This window comes from Pinus tabuliformis, chromosome X, assembly GCF_031772625.1.
Source record: "Pinus tabuliformis cultivar Carrire ecotype Pingquan chromosome X, CPIR1, whole genome shotgun sequence".
NCBI classification, from domain to species: domain Eukaryota; kingdom Viridiplantae; phylum Streptophyta; class Pinopsida; order Pinales; family Pinaceae; genus Pinus; species Pinus tabuliformis.
In genome coordinates this window covers 1711265738-1711288593 of record NC_142308.1, presented here as the reverse complement: position 1 = coordinate 1711288593, position 22856 = coordinate 1711265738, and positions in this window count along the sequence as shown.

Below are 22856 nucleotides of genomic sequence, written 5' to 3'. Positions count from 1 at the left end.
GCAAATTCCTTCTTCTGCCCGCGCATTCCCCGTCTCCTCCCTCGTCGGCCACCCGCCTGTCGCTCCCCCACTTCCTCATACTCCTCAGCATCTACCCGGTCCTCATCCTCATCCCTCTATCCCTTTCCCCGACCATCTTTACTTTCTTGTCCACGCCGGGGTTATTCGTCCACAAGATAATCCCTTATGTCAAAATCCGTCTCTGAATCATCTGAAATATTAAGCATAATTTTCCTCATGGTCTCCTCGACTTGGTTCTTGCCTTTCGCCTCTCGACTGGCCTCCTTGCTCCTCGTCCAGCGCCCAACATCCCTATCCTGACCCTCCGCCATTTCCTCGTCCCCCGACAGTGCCAAAATCCTATCACTTCTCTTCCCTGCCCTACAGTTCTCAATTAATCCCCAACTCCGATTCATTCGCATGCATGCAGAGCGGAATGCATTGCCAATCAGCCACCTTGGTTTCTTGTAGCTTCCTTGCGTCCCAACTTCGTCATTACTCCGCAATCCATTTGTGTTTTCATAATTGGATTCGATTGCCATCACTCTGACAGGATGTCCTCTCGTCCTCGGTACCTAGTCCCATTTCCTTCTTGGAATGATCAATCGGGCCTTGGGTTTATTACTCCAACCATTCTGAATATTAATACCATACGCGCGAACCTGCAAATACTCTCCACCATCATGAGCTATTGTACGTGTATCCCTCCTTGCCATAAGCCGTAGGTGGTTATGTGATCCCCGCTTGCACATTCGAATCATGTAAATCCCGGTTTAATATATTGTTTAGCTCTGTCCACCTCGGATCGTCTTTTACCAACCTCCAACTGCTATCGATCCGCCTATCCGCACCACCACTTCCCCAATTCGCCAAAAGGTTCGCTGCCCTGTTTCCATCTCGTAATACATGGTTAATAATCGTATATTCAATCCCCCGCAGCAATCCTTCAATGTCTTGTATTATTCCTGCGGTCCGCCAACTTCTTGCAACATGGTCCCAGCACTTGCCATCCCTTAGTTTTCTCAACATGTCTACCGTAATCCGGGAGTCTCCGACAATTTCCAGATTCAGATATCCATTTCTAACCGCGATGCGAAGTCCCTGGTAAACGGCCCACAGCTCCGCCTCATTATTCGTCATGTCTCCCCCAAATTCAGCATATATCCATCGTGTAGACCCACTGCTATCCCTAAAAATGCCTCCCAGACCTGCTTGGCTGGGGTTACCTTTCGATGCCCCATCAAAACTTAATTTAATCCTTCCCTCTCCAGGCAAACTAAAATGATTGGGACTCTGCACTCCGCCTAGGGGTCGTTTCCTTGTATTCGGGTAGATCATTGTTATATCCAAATTAAGTTTCGAAACTATTTGCTGTTCTTCCGAATTCAACTTCCAGTCCTGTTCATCCCAAGCTTCAGATAATACTGTTTCTTTGATTGACCTACATATTACCTCCCAAATGCTCGATTCCTGACTCCTTTTATCTTGAAAAATTCTTCGATTACGCTCTTTCCAAGTTTCCCAAACTGTAAACCCCACTGCCAGAGTCCATATCCTTCTTACCACCTTGCTTTGGAAATTCCCTTTTCCCCATTGAAGCAAAGTATTCCTGTGATTCTCTGGATCCCTGTTTGTTTTACCAAATAATATTCTGATCTCCTCCCACAACCCTCGAATAAATAGACACTTGTTCATTATATGCTCCTGAGTCTCAGTTTCCTTATTATTATTATTATATATATAATTTTAAAAATAATAATATTGAAAGGATAAATAGTAATATTTAATAATATATAATTTTAAAAATAATAATAGTGAAAGAATAGATAGTAATATTTAATTATATAACATGTAAATAAAACAAAATTTTCAACAAAATGTAAATTAAAAGGTTATTATAGATATATCAAAATTTATGAAAAAATAATAAATTTAAAGAATATTTTAACCATTAATCCCATTTATTTGAATATACTAGCCTAAATCCCACAATAATATTAATTGTTTAATAAAAGATAATTATTATTATTATTATTTTTTAAATGAGGGGGGTGAGTCCCTCTTTAGAAGCTATATATTAACCAATTTTTCGCAATTTTTACATATATATACAGAAGCGAGATGTTTACAATCGCTGCAGAGCGCTGACATACGTCGAGGGTCAAACTTGAGTGGCGCGGGATAACGCCCATGTGCATAATTAGTTAGTTTGTTATACCTTTTGATTTTTTGACATATTTTTCGGTTTAATTTGTCACTAAAATTTCTTGGTGCTAGATTGAGTTGTAAACTCTCTACAATTTGAGTGGCACATCAGTTTTTCAAAATAATAAAAATAAAAAAATCAATATTTTACCAAAAAAATTCACTAAATTTAGACTAAAAACTTCAAAACATTGACTACATTAATACTTTTTAATAAAAATAGAAAAACATATTTAAAAAAAATAAAAATAAAAATTCTCATGGTTTTAACATCATATACCTAAATTGAGTAATATAATTAAAAAATAGTAAAAAAAATCTAAAGAAGAAAACATACGTAAGAATATGTTATTATATTTCCTTGTAATAAATGATCGATTTAAGAACTTCCAATATAAAAAATTAAAATAAATATTAAGTGTTGCATTGCATGGTCATGCAAAACTCAAATGATCATAATCAAATCTTAAAAAATTAAAGTATCTAAAAATAAAGTATTTTTGGAATATACATTTATATAATAATATTATGTTTTATCTTTTATTTGAAAATAGAACTTTTCCTATAATTCTTAATGGTTTTTATGTTTTCTCTTGTCATTGAAAATTTTATTTACAAGTATACTGAAAATAGGTGAGTAAACTAACCGTAAGCCAAGTAGTAATTTTGATAAGACAACACTCTGCCTTATTCAATTTGAAACATTTCATACACCTTATTCAAGGATTTTAGTGGAAGGGTCAAGAATGTTGACCATTTCTTCTGTCCAAAATTTGGCTAATAACTACTTGTATATTCAATATAAAACGTAAATCCCAAAACATTATGTATTTGATTATATGTTGAGTTCATCGAGATTGAAAAAAAAACCAGAAAATTATGTTTGTGACTCTGTGGAGTTCATCAAGATCGAAAAAGGGATCCTTTGAACAACGATAAGAGAAAGTTCCAATTCAAAACCCTTGAAGTCGCTTCTCTACAGTCGATGCAAGAAGTGGATTGATTCTTTCAATATATAGCGTCCCTTCAAAGATGTGACTATTAGAGTTTGTCATAGGTGGTGGAGAGTTTTGGGATGTTGGTGTTTATTGTTGCTGTTAGTTTTCTTCAGTATATTTCTTTCCCGTTTTGGTGTTCTAGTACTTGCTTCTTTGGTGGATGGTATATTGCTGCGTCTCCCGACAATGGTGGTGATGGGGTGGTGGATTATCGCGACTGCTATTTTTTGGTAGCAATTTGACAAGCTTTTTTCAAATTGAGGAGGGGTATGGGTGGTGGAGATGGAGATCTCAGGCAGATACCTCTTCGGAAGGGATTTTTATCCCGAAGTCTAATTTCCTTCCCACTCATTTAGGTATACAGTGCAGGTGACATCATTGCTGTAAGTTTAGTGGGATATTTCACCGGTGTAAATATTTGGAGTGACGAGCACGCTCAGTTACTTGAGTCACACCCTCATTAAATTTCCTACCGATTTTATCCTCCTTCGGGTATTTTCTCTGGGTAGTGTTAGTGTACTATTTTAGGTCACACAAGTAACCAATAAATATTATGCTATTGGGTTTTAATTGAACGACGGCTGTATATGTCCATCATTTAATTTTGTTTTTAGCAAAATCGAACAGTGAGCATATACAGCGGCCATTCAATTAAAGCCTGATAGCATAAGAAATATGGCTTGCCACTTGGTAGGGTGTTTTCCCATTGCTGGGCGTGTCGACCCTAGTGCAAACTATCTGACGTGGGCATGGTAGTACCATATTGTTTTTCATTGGGTGGAATTTCAGTGTTTATTCCTTGATGCAAACCCTTTATCATTAGCAGTACATTCTCTCTATCGGCGTGTACTTTTGGCCTCAGATTTTAAATTGCCTTTTTTGGACTGCCCTTTGGTTTCATGGCTCATTACATCTCTGGACATTTATGGATGTGTTGGAAGGAGGTATCTATGCTGTTTCCTAGATTGTGTGGGGTTGGTGGAGGTCTTATTTAATAGTTGGCGCAGATCGGTCATTTATTTGGGATCACCTACCTAACTTTTCAGGGTTGACTATGGAGCATAACTTCGAGATGCTAGAGGCTGACATTTCTATTCAAAGTCTTTTGTTCGTGCGATGATGGATGATGAACGTGAATATTCACATCATACCCACTCTCGGGCTGCTGAGTCACACCCCATGCCACACCCCATGCTTGATGCAAACACGTTGCTTATGGGACATAATCCACATTCTATCCATGTGCTTGTGGTGGACACTTTCTCGCAACATCTGTCTAGTGCACCTTTGGGTTGGGGGGACGCCAAAACAAAAACATTCAAAGTGGCACTGAGACTAAGCTGCTGAGTTTCAGGCATGATGTTTTGTGGAATCAATTCGTGAGCCTACAAAATAGGGCATTTGTTGGTAAGTGGTATTTTGCTGATACACTAGATTTAGACATGGCGGGGTGGGTTTTAGTACAATGGGCGCCAATTATGAGATACACACCTAAGGTGAGAAAATTTCTAAATTCGTGGTATTGTTTCCATTTTCTGCACAAAGGAGGATTCCAAACGCATTCTGTTGACTCCATGGGTTTGAGCACGAGGGTTTTATCAACTTAGCAGGTGGTATGTAAGGTTTAATCCGCTCCTGGACACAACTAAGAATAATCTCATCTGGGTAAAACTACCTAGTTTTTTGTTAGAGTACTAGAATCATAATGTGTTGATGGAGATTGGTAATGCGGTGGGACATTTTTTCCATTTGAACCCCCAGGTTCTGAGGGCTCAAGATAAGCGGGTAGATTGAATTCTAGTTGAAATAAATTACACGGAGGGGAGGGTGGCAGAGTGGGGGTCTCCCAAAAAATATTGATTTGGAATGGGATTCTCACCATTTTAGGCAGAGGATCGATTTTTGGGGCATCCCGTTCAGATGTCTGTTATGTTATCATAGGGACTACCTATTGGAGATATGTCCTCAATGATACCAAAATAGAAGAAATACGCACCGTGGTAGACACATTCCTATGGACGGAGGGTAGCCACTGCGACATCTGCAGTTGGAGTTTGAACAAGGTATTTCTACCTCCTCTCATGAGCCCATTTTATTTAAGCATATGTCTATTTCTAACCCTTCACAATCAATACCTTCTTCCCCTACCCTATTGTAAGTTTCTTTCCTGGAGGGGAATCGAACTTCTGCACCTCTTTGTACAAACTCTATATCAGCCAAGATTTTATGCAATTTACCCAATGTCTGCGGGGCTTTTCCCTCCTCTTCTCCTTTGGGTTCCCTTGCTCCTCCTCCTCCTAATCATGATGCCACTTCTAAAATACCTCCTTTAGAACCATCCGATTATGGAACCCCATCTTCATCCTCACCACTTATTTTCCTTCCACATTCATTGCACCCTCTTCCTCAATCCCCCCCCTCATAATTCGGTTGACAGTGATATTGAATTTATGATTTTTAACCCTGTGATGGATATCTCCTCACTCACCGTGCACAAGGTGAAATTTTGTACCTCCTCTTCTATTATTTGTCTCGAATAGGCCAAAACATCACTACTAGTCGTCGGGGGGATGGGGGGACGGGTGAGTTAGGGCAACATACACTTTCGTGGGAATTCTTCAGGCAGGAACCTATTGCATGATTCTGTTAGTTTATTTGATGTTCCTATCCTTAATTCCTCTGCTTTTGGGGCCCTTAGAGAAAATGTGTCATCTCAGAATGGGCCATGATGAATATTCTGTCCTTCAATATGCATGGCTTGCATGGCTTGGGGGACGTCACAAAAATGTTGTCCCTGCGACACCTGTTCTACTCTGTTCGTCCGTTCATCATTCTTATTCAGGATACGATGGCAGATGCTGGGAGATCCATTTCATATTTTTATTCACTATATCCTTATTGGTTTATGGTTGTGATTGATTGATGTGGTTTTTCAGATGGCTCTGTGGCTCTTTGGGATCCAAATTGGGCAGACTTGAAGGCCCCTAATTTTTTTGCAGGGATTTTTCTTTCTGGACACATTTGGGGTATGGTGGAGAATATTCACAGTTGGAACATATATGCTCCATACAGTGGAAGATAGATGTTTTGGCATAGGGTGGAGTCCTTATATCTCTTAAATATCGGATCATTACTGGCGATTACAGTCTATTTTTCTCTAGGGAGGAGTGTTGGGGAATGAAGTGCCACAACGATCCCCTTGTAGATCCATTGACCACACTTTTTGATGATAATCATTTGATGGACATATTCCCCGAGCCAATCGAGCCTACATGGCACAATGGTAGATGTGGAAGTGAGTATATTGGAAAGCTATTATATAGATTTATGGTTCACCAAAATCTAATTGAAGTTTTTGGGAATTTAAGATCTAGATTTGAGAAGACCTTCATCTCTGACCATTATCTGATTGTTCTTTAATGGCGTGTGGATGTGGTCAAGAGGGGTATACCATCCAAGTTTAACAGGACATGGCTTAAGGATGAAGATTTCAATATACTGGTAATAGGGGTATGGAAATCATATGAGACACATTCAGAATGGTCGACCATGGAAAAAATCACTATGAAATTAAAGCACCTAAAGGGCCAGGTGCGTATATGGGAACAAAAAAAATATATCTTATACCACAAATTAAGGGCATTTATAGAGGAGAATAGAGATGTAGGGGAGACTCTATCAGTGGTTCCACCCACTGCGCAACAATTGGAAATATTCAAGACATTGGAAGAGAGGAAGGAGCGCCTTCTGGCGATTCAAGAGATTACATGGAGATTAAAGAGCAGGGACATTTGGATCCGTGAGGGGGATTGAAATAATAAAATTTTCCACCATTTTGAAAATCAAAGGAAGAATATGAACACTATTTGTAGCATCAGGGGGAGGATGGAAATTATGTTTACTCAGATGCTGAGATCCAAAAAAAAGTAGTTTATTATTTTCAGAACCTCTTCATAGCCACGGATGAGGTGCACAATTAATATCTTCTTTGGGGTGCGAAGGAATATCCTACAATGTTTGACAATGAATCAAATGTTGGACTAAATATATTGGTCGCAATAGAGGAAAACCTGTCGGTACTAAAATCCTTTGCCTATCGGTACTAAAATCCTTTGCCAGGAACAAATTCCCTAGCCCAGATGGCTGGACAATTGAGATTGTTTTGCATTTCTTTGAGCTCATGGGACAAGAGTTGTTGGAGATGGTAGAAGAGTCCCAGAACATGAGACACATTTTGGGCTCTATAAAGTCAACTTTCATTGCAATAATCACAAAGGTTACAACACCTTCTTCCTTCTCGTACTTCCAACCAATTTCCTTGTGCAATATAATCTATAATCTCATCTCGAAAGTCATTGTAGAGAGAATCAAGGGAACACTCTCGCTCCACATTTCCAGGGAACAGTCTGAATTTCTCCATAACATGCCTATCCATGATGCCATCATTATTTCCTAGGAGTGTATACATACCATTCAGACAAAAAATCTGGAAGCGGTGGTTATGAAGTTCGATCTGTAGAAGGCATATGATTGTGTGGATTGGTCTTTCCTCTGGATTATCCTCCTAAAGATTGGGCTTGAAATACATAATGTGCAGTGGATTATCGCATGTGTGAAAAAGGCATGGCTTGCTGTACTCATAAATGGATATGCTACTAAATTTTTTCGTGCGGGTAGGGGCCTGAGGTAGTGATGTTCCTTACCGCCCCTCCTATTCATCCTTGTTATGGATGGCATCAGTCATAAGCTCAATTTAGCTAAGGTTGTGGGGATGTTCAGGGGATTGAAAATGACACAGGAGGTTAGTGTTACACACCTTTTTTTGGATGAAGATATTTTTGACATTAAGAATAATTTCTAGGGTACAGTGCGAGGCTTTAAACCACATCTTTCACCGTTTCAGTGAGGCTTCTGGACTTATTGTAAATGGACAAAAGTATATTCTTATTTTCTAATTTGGGAACCTTTCAGATATAAATAATATTGTTGGTACCTTTGGGGTCGCCACCAAGCCCCTTCATGAAGGCTTTACCTATTTGGGATGTAGGTTGAAGCCTAACAACTACAGTTTGGGGGACTAGACATGGCTACTCTCTAAATTTTGGAAGAATCTCAAATGTTGGACTCACCCTTTGGCTCTCACTAGGTGGGAGGTTCACTTTGATTCAATCTATCCTTCAACAGTTGGCTTCCCCTCTCTCATTATTTTTGAGATCCACTCAGTTTTAGCTTGCTTGTTATGGTCCGAGACTCATGGGAATCTAAAATTTCATCTCGTTAAGTGGAGCTCTATTTCCAGCCCAAGAGTACTAGGTGGATGGGGTATTCTAAATACAAAGGTATTTGGTTAGTCATTATTAATGAATTCCCTTAGGTTGGAACTATTTGGTGAAGACATTTGGAAGGAGATTATAGCAGTAAAATGGCATAAGAGAAGGCCTATCATAGAATGTATTAGGGTGGGGAAGATTGGCATAAGGAAGGGATCTTACATATGGCTGAGTTTACAGAAGATAAAATAATAGTTCTTGTAGTAGATTAAATGGTCATTTGGGAAGGGAAATATGATTATCATTGGATGGGAAAAAATTGTGGGATTTTCAGATAACACTCGCCTCACAGAAGGCACTATGGCGACATTACACCAGAGAGGTATTTTCTTCCTAGATCAAGCAATAAGAAAGTGGAATGCAGCATATCCGGCATGGAAAGAGGCCGATAATATCGGGTTACTAGAGCGACATTACACCAGAGAGGTATTTTCTTCCTAGATCAAGCAATAAGAAAGTGGAATGCAGCATATCCGGCATGGAAAGAGGCCGATAATATCGGGTTACTAGAGACAGCCGCACATGAATGGAATCTATACATCAACGACTTAAAAAGGGCTGGACCATGCGGGAGTCCGAGAGGAGACACACTTTCGTGGGTTGGAATTCTCCAAAAAGGCATTGTGATGGTTGTAAATAATTACAAGTACATCATGCATCTAGCACAATAGAATGCACCGATTCCATGGTTACTATCTATTTCGATATCAAACGCCCTATAAAAATCACCCTATTTATATGGATGGTGTGGAGAAATATAACTTTAACTTGGGACAATTTGTGCAAGCGTGGTTTTCAGGGTCCTGGATGGTGTTTCCTGTGTGGCGTGGGAAATGAATTTGTTTCACATCTCTTCCTCCATTGAAACACTTCCCTTCAAGTATGGTCCCAAATTATATCATACTGTAAGCTCTCTTTTAGATATTTTCATTCCATTGAACAATGTTTAAGGTGGGGCTTCACTGGTGTCGGGATACATAGTTTCATTCCGCTGTTTATTTTCTGGGAAGTTTGGAAGGCTCGAAATCACTTCATATTTCGAGAGACATTGATTAATTTATACAAGATATGTGTAAAAATTATTTCATGGATGGAGTTTATGGAACCCTGACTATTGAGAACCAAAGACCTGTCTTCTCAATACTTTCCTCCACATATTTTCTTGTCGACAAGTTTTTTTGAGGGAGCTGCACAACAGGGACGTTGCGGATGTGGAGTATGGTTGTGCATAAGTGAAAATTCATGATATAGTTACACTGGAATGATGGGATGGGCATAAATTCTAGGGCAGAAATAGTGGCCCTGTGGGTACTACTCTGGTTTTCCAGGGAAAATGTGGTCTAGAATATCCACGTCTACGAGACTCAACAACTATCATAGATGGTATATCGAGTAAATTGGAATTTGATCCTCCATAACTTTAGGGATGGGAGGATTGTATCAATGCACTAATGCAATCATTATTGTGTTTTGACCTAAAGCATATCTTCAAGGAATCAAACACGACAACCAACTCCCTTTATAAAATTGGTTTAAATGATTCAAAAGGATACATATATTACAGTTTTATCTCTGATGGCATTCTGAGGCAAGAAGGTCATGATGCAATACCATATTCATGCACATGCCTAGGTTCTCTTGATGTTTATTCTTTTATTTATACATGCTGGGAGAAATCCTCTTAATTATCGGTTTATTTAAGACCACACAACTTAGATGTATGCCATTTTAAATGTTTTTGTAAATTTGAATTTGCATAGGAAATGAATAGTATTAAGATCACCTAGATGAGGTATATGATATTTATGAAAGAAAATATTATATCTATATGATCAAAGTTGAATGTAACTGGTTTTTGTTTCTAATAAAAATCTAGTTAGTTTTTTTCCTTCTAAAAAAGAGAATTAAGATCCATTCTGAACATGGGGAACAACTATTGTATTATAATGGTCAGATATGTGAAATTTATAATGATGGAGGTTGTATGGTAATCTTAAACTGCAAAAATGTGAAATTTTCTAGGTAAGGCCCAATAATTAAACTGTCAAAATTTCAAGAAGAAGGAATTTCCGTGCAAGCTTTTCAAATACATGATCATAATATATCAATGTGTATTATTAAAAGACATTTAAAACTCAAAAATCAATGAGTAGTACTTACATTTAACCAAAAAAAATCCGAATCTTCATAAATGTCCAACAAAAAACAAAGAACTCAACAAGTCCACTTAATTCCAAATCCACGAGATTAAATGTAATTCTAGGCCGAGCCGATTCGTCAAAGTGCAGAGCTTGGTTCATGATTTATTTTCAGCCACCAACACTAGATGCAAAGAAGTTCAATGTGTTTTTGGAAATAGGGTTAAAGGAAACAACATCATGGCCTCCATAATGCTTTTGAATTTGAGAAACAAAACAGGGCAGGAGCATTGAAGTTTTGAAAATGAAATTAGGGTAGGAGTGTCAATGATAAGTAGAGATTATGATAACCTTCCAACTAAGCATCCCTCAAAATCATGCAAATACAATGGCAACAAACAAATAAATGAAAGAATGTGGAGTAGACAATATATGGGTGAAGTGGCTACCGAATGATCTAATGTTGAACTTGGGGAAAGAGAGGATGCCCAAGAAAAGTGAAATCTTCAAGTTTTTTTATTCCTATCTTATATATGTGGATGGTCATATGTTATGGATTTCCATAATGTCCATCAACCATTTGACTCACATATTCTTAAAGAAACTCCAATCAGATATGGATACACATATTTTAAAGTAGAATGAAAAGACAAATAGCTGCTGGAGGTTCTAGATTACGAGTTTTCCGACTTCAACAAGGGAATGGGTCTCTTTTTTTATGTAAACAAATGGCGATAGAGTCAGAGAGGGGCCCGGCTAGACACGTCAACAAGCCCAAAGACCGTGCAATCGAGGTAATATCGACGCATGGTGCCTTCCTACATTGCGTCTTCAAGTAATTTTTCCACTTAAAAGAGATTGAGCTAAATTTTTCTCCATACTTTTATAGTGAGAATTTGAAATGTACCCATAATATATGGATTTGATACGAAATTTGTGATTCCAGAGGCTTCCTTCGATGAAGAGTGAAGCTTGACTGTTTTTTCTTTCTCTTCTGCACTTGATGAGCTCCTGAAAACCTTTACATGAACCTTCACGCAATCCCAACACTTTTGCAACTTCCCTTCTCTTCGCTGCTTGCCTATTTAGTACTTAATGCTAACAGTGATCCAGGGCTCTAAGTGAACCTTAAGCTAACTCAAGATGAACTTTATGCAAAACTATGACAAGATGCGATATAATAGAGTCACAGTTTCAGAAAATTCTTCATTTTATTAACAAAGTTGAATCATTGAAGAGTACATCCCAAAGAAGATTCACAGAGTCATGCAGAATCCCTAAAAATCTCACCACTTTACGTTCACACATACATCTATATGTACATGCACAGGCTTGTCGGATTTACTCTAGAAGCGTCTTTGAAATTGGTCAAGATGCATACATGATCACATTAGAAATAGTTGCAGGGAAAGAACCAACTCAAAAACAGACTCTCTATTGACTCTTTACTAAATCTCTACTGACTCTCCCTTACTTCGAATGCACCATAATGGGCTTAGATTTTTTATTTATAACCCCTCCAAGGGGCCTTAAGAATTCTTTACATTATGTTGTAGCGGCTACAACCACCCTCCAAAATTTTGGCTCACATGCAAATTTCAGAGCCTACCTTGGATCCTGTGATTGGTCATCCTTGGTCACTTGTTGGTACGCTGATGATTTCAAGATCCCCTCCTTGATCTTAAGAATTTTTCGTGTTCTCATCTTTATGCAACATGTGTCATCTTTGGGCATAGGGGTTGTTGTTTGTCATGTAAAGGGGATGTTGCTTTTCTTCAAGGAAATTGTGTTCATATGAGTGGTTGTCATCACATAGACATGTTTCAGACTCACTTCACACACTCTTGTCACGAAGGTTGTTGAATCAAGCAAACTTTGTCTTATGCATTCTAGATGGTCTACGTTGTGTCACTAAGTGTCCGAGTGCAATCACAGTTGAGTCCTACCATTGTTTACATCTATGTCACTAATCTCACACTTAGCCATTTCCTAAGCAACCTAGCCTCATTCAGCTTCCCAGAACTTTGCACTTTGCTTCTGCAACCATCAAGCTTCCTCCTTTGGCTACTGAAACCCCACAACCTGCAGAGACCCCACCCAACACTGCTCTCTAGAAATGCGCAAAGCAGTTAGGAAGCAAACACTGCTCAACAAAAACGTGCAGAGTAGTCCAACTTCCCTCCATTCAAAAAATACATAGAGTTGTCCTCCTAGGGCCCCCATCTCACATGAGTGACCTGTGCCTCAAAACTACTCAGTGTTGTCCAAGTTTTCCTATCGTATTGCATGCAGAAACTGGGCAGATGGGCATCCAAGGGCCTCATCCTGGCAGCAGTCACTTCTAGCTGAAACCGCGCTGATCCATCGCCCAATGATAATAGGAAAAGGTGACATGCTGAGATTACTCCCAAGGAGTTTGGGAGAAGGACCAAGGGACTGAGTAATGGAAAAGGATCAGGACTGCATGCAAACTTCATCAGATGCATTATCATCTCGAGGGTAAGTATGGTAAGTAAAGAACACCTTTTGAAGTGCACGTATTAGTTGAGTTTGCAGGACTACTTGTCATTGTCATATCATCCTGTCCTCAGTAATGTGCATGTGTGCAAACACAAAAGGTTATTTCATGTGTTTCCTCCACATGCCTTACTTCCTTTTCACTTGTTTGACCAACTGTCATCTTTGGTATTTTGATTGCTATGTCATGCTTGTGACCTTGTTCTGGTGATGTTTAAGGTTTGTGTTTGAGTTGTGTTCGCTATGTATACGTCTATCGCACTCATGCATGATGTTGTAAGCACTGTCATGCAAGTGTCATTACAGTTGTTCGAAGGTATATCTAAAGTGTCACACTTGTCGCTTTCACCATTAGACAGTCCCGTAGCTAGTCACACCGAGACATGTTATCTTGTTGGTTTGAGGTGTCTTGTCGTCGAGTCATGTTGAGTGTGTGTTCGCAAGGTCATGTTTTCATGATTTCACTCGCTCACACTCTTAGCCATTTTTCTGAAAGTCTATCGACCGGACCACCCTCCATCAATCGGACCTCCACTGAGCTACACTACATAGTCTTAGCCACCAGTGACCAAGTACTTCTACCTAGAATTGCGCAGAGCTTGAGGCTACCTCCCAAGCAGTCTACATTGTGCAATATTGGAATCAAACCGACTAATTGTCACCCTAAATAACGCAGAAGTTTCCCAAGAAACCATCTCAATCTGCGCTAACCGCAAGCCAATCCATCAAGTCTCCCACTGGTCAACCAGAGAGTTTGACCGGGCAGTGACCCCGAGCTTCACTCCTCCCAAAAATTGCGTAGAAGCTGTTAGCATGCCTACCTCTGCTGACTGAAGAAATTACACAGAAAAGAGGGATAGGCACCCACTGCCTATCATTGCACTATCTATGAAAACTGCATAGTTCTGTCAGTCAGGCTCCCTGTCAACTGACCTGCTCCTCCTCCTGAAAATTGCGCAATTTTCCTGGAATTTCCACCAGCTGCTCGACACCTTGATCAGCCTGGAAACTATGCAGACATGATCAACATGTCTACGTCCTAGTTCTACGTAGTTTTGGCCAGAAAGCTCTTGTAGCCCGCTCCCAACCTCCCTTGAAAATCTGCGTAGTTTTCACTACCAGTGTCCTCTGTTGCCTGCATTGCCTTCCCGGGGAAATTTGCGCAATTATGCTTCCTAGTTGAGCCATATCCTGTAGAATGTCATTGCTATTCTAAACTAATCATCCCAACCTCCTAGTTACCTATGTGCAATTTTTCTTGATAGTGCCCCAGAGACCCGCATCTTGGCCTGAAATGTGCTCTGCGCTGTTTCAGAGCCTTGTCCTCTCTCCCAGTCACCTACACTCAGAAACAAAAGACAATGCATCACGATAGAATAGGGTATTTATGGATTTGATTTTGTCTCATCATGAGTGATTTCAGAAATAGGTACATGGATGAGACATGGTGCAACGACGAACATGATGAAAAAGGAGTGCATGCTAGAAGACTTGCTCGTGGTTGGACGATTACACGAAGCATACCAAGTAGCAAGAGAAGGATACACATGCAAATGCATGAAATATCAAGCGAACACCAAGACCATTGAAGACTCCGCAAACTTTTCCATGTAGAGGTGAAGCTATGGTACACCACGGGCACACTCATCACTCAACAACACAACAACTCGACACAGATAGCACGAGTAGCAGTGTCATGTCGAGTTGTGTCATATGTTGCCTCGACTAGAGCACTACTTTGGGTCATAATTGTGTAATCAATGTAATGTAACGTGGAATTCCAAGAGACCCACAGATGAAGTCAAAGGGTCATGTAATTCGAACAATCATGAGGGAAGTCGAACAATCACAAGGGTCAATTTCACCCTTGGCTATATATACCTCTCATTTGTACATGCAAAATAATTTTCACCTTGGCTCGTCCCAAATTGCCTTGAGAGTCTATAGTCTTTTCTTTGAGGAGCAAGAAGTGGCTACAATGCCCCACTATCAAGGTTAGTGATGTAACATGGAAAATTTTAGGGGCTAATGTTTGCCCAGTGGGCTAAGTTTCCATGATTTTTCCACAAAAAAGATTCCCCAATTTCCAAGTTTTATAAAAGACAATTCACCCAAATTTAGAATATAAAATTATTTTACCTTAAAAATCACCAACATTATATTGAGACTATATATAAAATCATTATAAATTTGAATAATTTCAAAACTATATCAATAAACATTTTATAGTTTGCATATTAGGGATTTGTGAGATTTGCCAATGTTTTTAAACTTCAAGAAAATTTTCCATCCTTAAAATTTTCCTTGTGTAATGGTGTACAAATGTGTCTTGGAACTTTTGCTTAATTCAGAAGACTATTAACAGGCCAACACATTTGCACACATGTATTGTATTCGTTTGTGAGACTATTCTTTGGACGCTTGTAATGCATATTACTTTAACCTGTATTAAAACAATTGAACTATTTTAGTTTTTCTGGTACATATGCTGTTGGAAATGTGTTGTATTAGTTGTTAATGTTGTCTTGACCATGTGGACTATTCCACTAGAAACTCAAAAGATTCATTCTCGTAAACTTGTTATAATGACCTTCGCACTTGTGTAGACTATTCCACTGGGTGTTGTACGTGCTATCTGTTCACTTTATGTTTGTGACTTCCGCATCCATGTGGACTACTCCGCCGGAAGTTGTGCATGTCTTGATATGTTGTGTGTCTCTAATAGAGTTGGAACTATTCCCTTTCGAATTGAGACTCACTCTCACCCTCTCCCTACATAGTGAAAAAACCTTGACACAAGCGACACCAAGCACTCATTAGGCACACAAGCCTTGCTATTTGAAGGAAAAGTAAGTCACTCTCATGTGCTGACAAGCAAGAGCTAAGTCATATCTTTAAGATAATGGCAATCGGGCCATCATATTGGATGGGACTACTACACCAAACATTGTGAGGTCTAGTTGGGACTTCATACCAAGGAGATCCCCTGAATGTTAGTGGGTATGACACCTTAGCATTTCTGGCACTAGAAGGAGGGCTAGGTGACAAGCTGAGTCCTCAAAATCTATTTTGAATCTTTACATACTTATCATGACTAAACACAAAATTTCTCCTCCATAGTGTATGTCTTATGGGAATGACTCTGAAATCTCGGAGAAGCTCTGGAATTTCATAAGCAACAACATGAAGCCATAAAAACACTCGCCATCACAAATACACATGGTGTACCTAAGATCCCCTTATTCAATTTCGGGCGGATCTAGGACACGAGCACCACAAAAAATATGATATTATTAAATAGTGAATTACATCAACCTTCACACTTTTAACATAAAGTAAGGGTTTTGATCATAGTAAGTGTCCACCTTAAACTTTACGTTAAAAAAAAACTTGGCGGTTTTTTTAGGCAATCTTTTTGAGGATCAACATGAGAACTTGGAAGATGGTTCTCGTTTTTGGATTTATCATTGAGGGGGGGAATGTTAGACTCTCTCATAAAACAATAATAAATCCAAAAATAAATTAATTAATTAAATATTCCAAGTTAGGAATTTGTGCCTAACTCTTGGGTTGTTCCTCTAAGATAGGAGTTAGTTTAGGTAACTCCTATATTGGTGTGTCTGGTGAGAAATTATCTCAACCAAAGGAGAAATTATCTCAACCAAAGGTGTCTAAGATAGCACGCACTATCTTAAGAACACTATCTCTCATCTATTTATTTGTAACATTATATTCAATTATTTCGGTAAGAAAGAGTAATGAGAGAGAAGCATGAGGCTTCAGCCTTTTTCCGCCATATTTTGTGTCTGATTTTTATATGTGTTTTTCTGTAATGTGTCTGAGTTAATCTCATTCTTTATCAGAAGGTGAAGGAAAAATGGCTTGCTTGAACCTATAATCAACTTAGTAGTTATATATCAAAATTATAAAAACCATGAAGATTACATGAGGTGTGCGCTGTTTGCACACATGCTTCGAGGGCACCCACTACTATGGTGTACCACGGTGCCTGAGAACTCTATTCACTCTCTCACTCAGTTGATCATAGAGATAGACCGTGCTTTTCATCATTTTGACCGTCAAGCACTCAATAAATAAATTTTGAAATTACAGAAAGCACTTGATGAATCCATTGAGAAATTTCACACACGCTTTTGTAATATTGCATGGCGATTTCCTGAAGACAAAATTCATTGGGAATTTCTCAATGGAAGATTTAAGTATGTTCTTTACATATCTGAAAATTCGTAATTCTTAGAATCATTCAAACCACTCCCAACATACCTGTTATAGACATATTTGGGCACTTCAACCCCAATCTTATATGTTGATAAACTAGGGCTCTTTAACCCCTGAAAGTGTTGCCCTAAAAAATCATGGTCAATTGATTACATCATTCCCCAAACGTTCCACCTGAAAAACCATCCAGAACTGGCCAAAACAGGACCATATTGACTGCTCCACTGTCAGGGTGCGATGCATACTGACTTCTACACTAGCTAGGTGTGATGCATATTGAAGAGACCTTCTGTGGGGTGCGATGAGTGAGAATGGACAAATGTTTGAGACAGTTTGCTAAGTGGATGCTCATGGAATCTTCTAGAAACTTCTCCTATGACACTTGCCTCTCTGAATTCGCCTAGGGATGAGTAAGAGATCCAAGAAATCTCCAAGTGGAACCAAAAAAACAAGTGGAATGACACTAATAAAAAACCCAGAGATGACTCACACCCTTGCATACATCTATAAATGGATCCCTCATCTGAGAGATCTGGAGGCTGGAATTTTGTAATTTGTAAGGAAGTGCTGATAGTTTGTATTTGAGAAAGAGCATTGTATTGTTGGGTGATCTTGCTTTTCATGAGGTGAAGAGGGCTTTGATGTTGGGAGGATGATGCTGGATCAGACAGCTAGGTTTTAATTCTCCCTTCTATTTAATAAAGTTCTTTGAGTTTTCCTCCATACAATTGTGTATTTGTGAAAGTTGTTATTTGTGAATGCCATTGTATGTTTATTGTATTTCTGATTCTGTAATGCTTATGATTTAATAGATCAAGATGCTTTGATGGTGTTTTGTTACTGTGTTTCTACAGGTACTCTCCAAGCGGGATAAGTACAGAGAGGAGTTGCAAGCTCTGTCAAGGGGGAGAGAGATCAAGCAAGGAGTTAAGTGGAAGATCCAGGTTGGTTCCTTTGCCTCTCTCTTATCTATCATACATAGAGGAAATTGCAAATTGCTTTAACTATTTGTTTCTAGGGTAGCTGCCAATCCTAGAGGGCTAGTCAATCGAAAAGACACTAATTTTCCTAGAAACAATACCTCGGTGTTAGAGCTGCCAAATATAAGACGAACATGGTTATTGTCACAAGTGATTGTTCATCCTCTTCTCATCAAAAAAATCTAGCTCTGCAGTGCGAGGTGAGAGAAGGAGCGCGCACATCTATTGAACTATCACATCCTCTGTTATGAAACCAGCTCAAGAGAAGATAGAAAAGATAGATCAACGCCTTAGAATTCAGCCTCTTCGAGGGGGAAACCTCCTTTACATTACATAAATGAACAATTCTTGGATGATTCTAATGACAAAACCTCATTTCTATATATAGGAGTCTAAGGAGTCACAATATAACCCAGCTGACCTAACAATAATAGTATAAAGCCACAAAAATAAAAATAGAGGGATTCTATGGGGCACAGTAATAACAATATGGGGGCAATAGGGGCACAACAATTTTAATAAGGGGTACAACTACAATAGTAATGGGGTAATCACTAGTATTATAGGGACCCAACATCCTCCCACCCCACTTGCTCTCAATGTCTGCATAGATTTGGCTTGCAAGCTTGCTGGTTGTCATGTGGATTTATTCCCTCAACCTCTGTCCCCGCGTTTCATTGATCCTTTGGATTTCACTGTGTTGGCTATGTGGGGCCTGACCCAGGTTCAACGTTAGTTAGCCAAAAAAATCCCTACACTACTGGCCCTTTCGGCATCAGCCCGCAGGGTGCGGACCAAAGTCTCACCTGAAGAAGTATGGGGGGATGCTGGAACCAAGTTTCCACACCCTAAGATGGTCGTGATGTTAGTTTATACCTTCTGTTCCTACTTTCGCGTAGGTCACCAAGTTCTAGGGCTCTGTCAGTCTAGCCCTTTATTCCGCCCTTCGGTACCTCCACGAAGGGATACGATTGACCTTTGCGCAGCCCTAACCTGTGGTTTAGGTACTTTCGCGCTGCTAAGGCAATGTATTGTACAGGTTCCCAAGTTATCTTAAGTGCCTTACTTATCTTAGTAAACGATCACAGTTAGCACCACGTAAACAGATATTCTTACTTGTGTTTGATTAACTAATACAGTCACATACATTCACGCATCACATGAACATTATATATTAAACCCAAAACGCAATATAACCAGATGCATTAACAAGAAATAGATACACAGAATTTGTAGAATACTTCTCTTTATTGATATCTTTAGACTATTACAGACTCTATCCGCCCTGCGCACACAGTTGCAGGGGTCTGCGCACTCAAGTGTAGACTTCTACCCCAAGTCTCTGCGCACTCAGCTGCAGAGCCTCTACCTACGCTACGACCCAAAACTTAGACTTCTCTAAAGACTTCCTCCTTATCGCTTAAGACTTATCACTACTTAGAGCTTACTTACTTAGCTCTTTTTATACAATCCCATGGTCCACGGACCATGGGTAGATCTTTACAGCTGACTTTACACTTTACAAAATAATGGCGGACAACCCTTTATGACTCATGACACCTTTGCGCTCTGCGACCACAAAATGTAGAGACTTTACAACTTTATTACAAAATTTGACCCAAAATATGGGCTTTTAGCCCCAAAACTGTTCTTGGGGGATCCCGATAATGGAACCATTTGTTGGCTGCGTGGGGCCTCACCCAGGTTCAACATTAGTTAGCTAAACAAATCCCTACACTATTGGCCCTTTTTGCATCAGTCCACGGAGTGCGGACCAAAGTCTCACTCGAAGCAGTGTGGGAGATGTTGGAACCAAGTTTTCGCACCCTGAGATGGTCGTGATGTCAGTTTATACCTTCTGTTCCTTCTTTCGCATAGGTCACCAAGTTCTAGGGCTCTGTCAGTCTAGCCCTTTATTCCACCCTTCGATACCTTCGCAAAGGGATATGATTAACCTCCGCGCAACACTAACCTGTGGTTCAGGTACTTTCGCGCTGCTAGGACAACGTATTGTACGGGTTCCCAAGTTATCTTAAGTGTCTTACTTATCTTACTAAACAATCACAGTTAGCACCGTGTAAATAGATATTCTTACTTGCGTTTGATTAACTAATACAGTCACATACATTCGCGCATCACATGAACATTATATATTAAACCCAAAACACAATATAACCAGATGCATTAACAAGAAATAGATACACAGAATTTGTAGAATACTTCTCTTTATTGATATCTTCAGACTATTACAGACTCTATCCGCCCTGCGCACACAGCTACAGGGGTCCGCGCACTCAGTTGCAGACTTCCACCCTAGGCCTCTGTGCACTTAGCTGCAGAGCCTCTACCTATGGTAAGACCTGAAACTTATACTTCTCTAAAGACTTCTTCCTTATTGCTTAAGACTTATCACTATTTAGAGCTTACTTAGAGATTAAAACTTTATTGCAAAATTTGACCCAAAACATGGGCTTTTAGCCCCAAAACTATCCTTGGGGGATCCCGACAATGGAACCATTTGTTGGCTGTGTGGGGCCTCACCCAGGTTCAACGTTAGTTAGCCAAACAAATCCATACACTATTGGCCCTTTCGGCATCAGCCCGTGGAGCACGGACCAAAGTCTCACACGAAGCAGTATTGGGGGATGTTGGAACCAAGTTTCTGCACCCTGAGATGGTCGTGATGTTGGTTTATACCTTATGTTCTTGCTTTTGCGTAGGTCACCAAGTTCTAGGGTTCTGTCAGTGTAGCCCTTTATTCCACCTTTCGGTACCTCCGTAAAGGGATATGGTTGACCTTCGCGCAACCCTAACCTACGGTTCAGGTACTTTCGCGCTACTAGGACAATATATTATACAGGTTCCCAATTTATCTTAAGTGTCTTACTTATCTTACTAAACAATCACAATTAGCGCTGCGTAAACATATATTCTTACTTGCATTTGATTAACTAATACAGTCACATACATTCGCGCATCACATGAACATTATATATTAAACCCAAAATGCAATATAACCAGATGCATTAACAAGAAATAGATACACATAATTTGTAGAATACTTCTCTTTATTGATATCTTCAAACTATTACAGACTCTATCCGCCCTGCGCACACAACTACAGGGGCCCACACACTCAGTTGCGGACTTCATCCTAGGCCTCTGCGTACTCTGCTGTAGAGCCTCTACCTATGCTAAGACCCAAAACTTAGGCTTCTCTAAAGACTTCTTCCTTATCGCATAAGACTTATCACTACTTAGAGCCGACTCTACAGCCCATGGTCCGCGGACCATGGGTAGATCTTTACACCTGACTCTACACTTTACAAAATAAGGGTGGACAACCCTTTATGACTCATGACACCTTCGCACTCTGCGACCACAAAATGTGGAGACTTTACAACTTTATTACAAAATTTGACCCAAAACATGGGCTTTTAGCCCCAAAAATGTCCTTGGGGGAGCCCGTTCCCAACACACTGTCTTGTTGTTCTTCCGTTCCAAACTCTACACTTATTGTGAACAAGGATCAAGTTGTCGACGAAGCTGGTGTTGTGCAGCCAACATGTGCTATCATTCATGATCACTATGTGTAGGAATATAAAGAAGAACGCACAATGAAGGATGAATCCATTCCATCCACGCCTCATTCGCTCTATTCTAACATCTCTTGTGATTCTGCCACATTTGATTCTCCTTGTGAAAAATCATTTCCAGATAAGACACACCAGATGTCAGCTTGTCATTACATTTCGGAGACGACACATATTCCTCTGAAAATCCATCCCATCTGTCATCTATGATTTTTGAAAACATATAGGGTGAACATCCTTGTCTCTCATCTACCCCTTTGCACGATTCATCAAATCATGAGGATGCTGATGAACATCCTGAATTTTCTGATTGTGGTTGTTGTGATCTTTGTACTTCTTCATTTGATCACGATGTTGATTCATTCACTATTAATCTGTCTAAGCCATTGGTCTCCGATGATCTATATATTGATGGAGTGGAAACTTTGCAGGCTATTGAGGCACTTCAGCCTGGGCTGATGGTTATGTCAAGCCCTCGCTATCCTAAGGTTAGTTCCATTTCCAATCAGAAAATGTTTGAAACACCCAAGGCTCCTCATCACTCATCTGTCTGCATTGACGATCAATCCAAAACATAGATTTTGCTTCCTCCACTAGAATCACATGATCCTATCGCTTATGCATTGGAGAAATCATACACAACAAGCACACTCACAAGGAAAACGTTGTCTCTCTTTCTCATGTTTTCTTGTCTATCACAGTTAAGGGAGTGTGCATGCTTATCATCCACTGCAGTGTGTCACAACACCATGTTAAGTATGTAGAATGTCTATCTTGTGTATTCACTCTTTTCCTTTCTGTGGATTTTTAGCACTCGGAGTGTGTTGGTCTTCGCTGATCAATCTCTCTTGTTCAC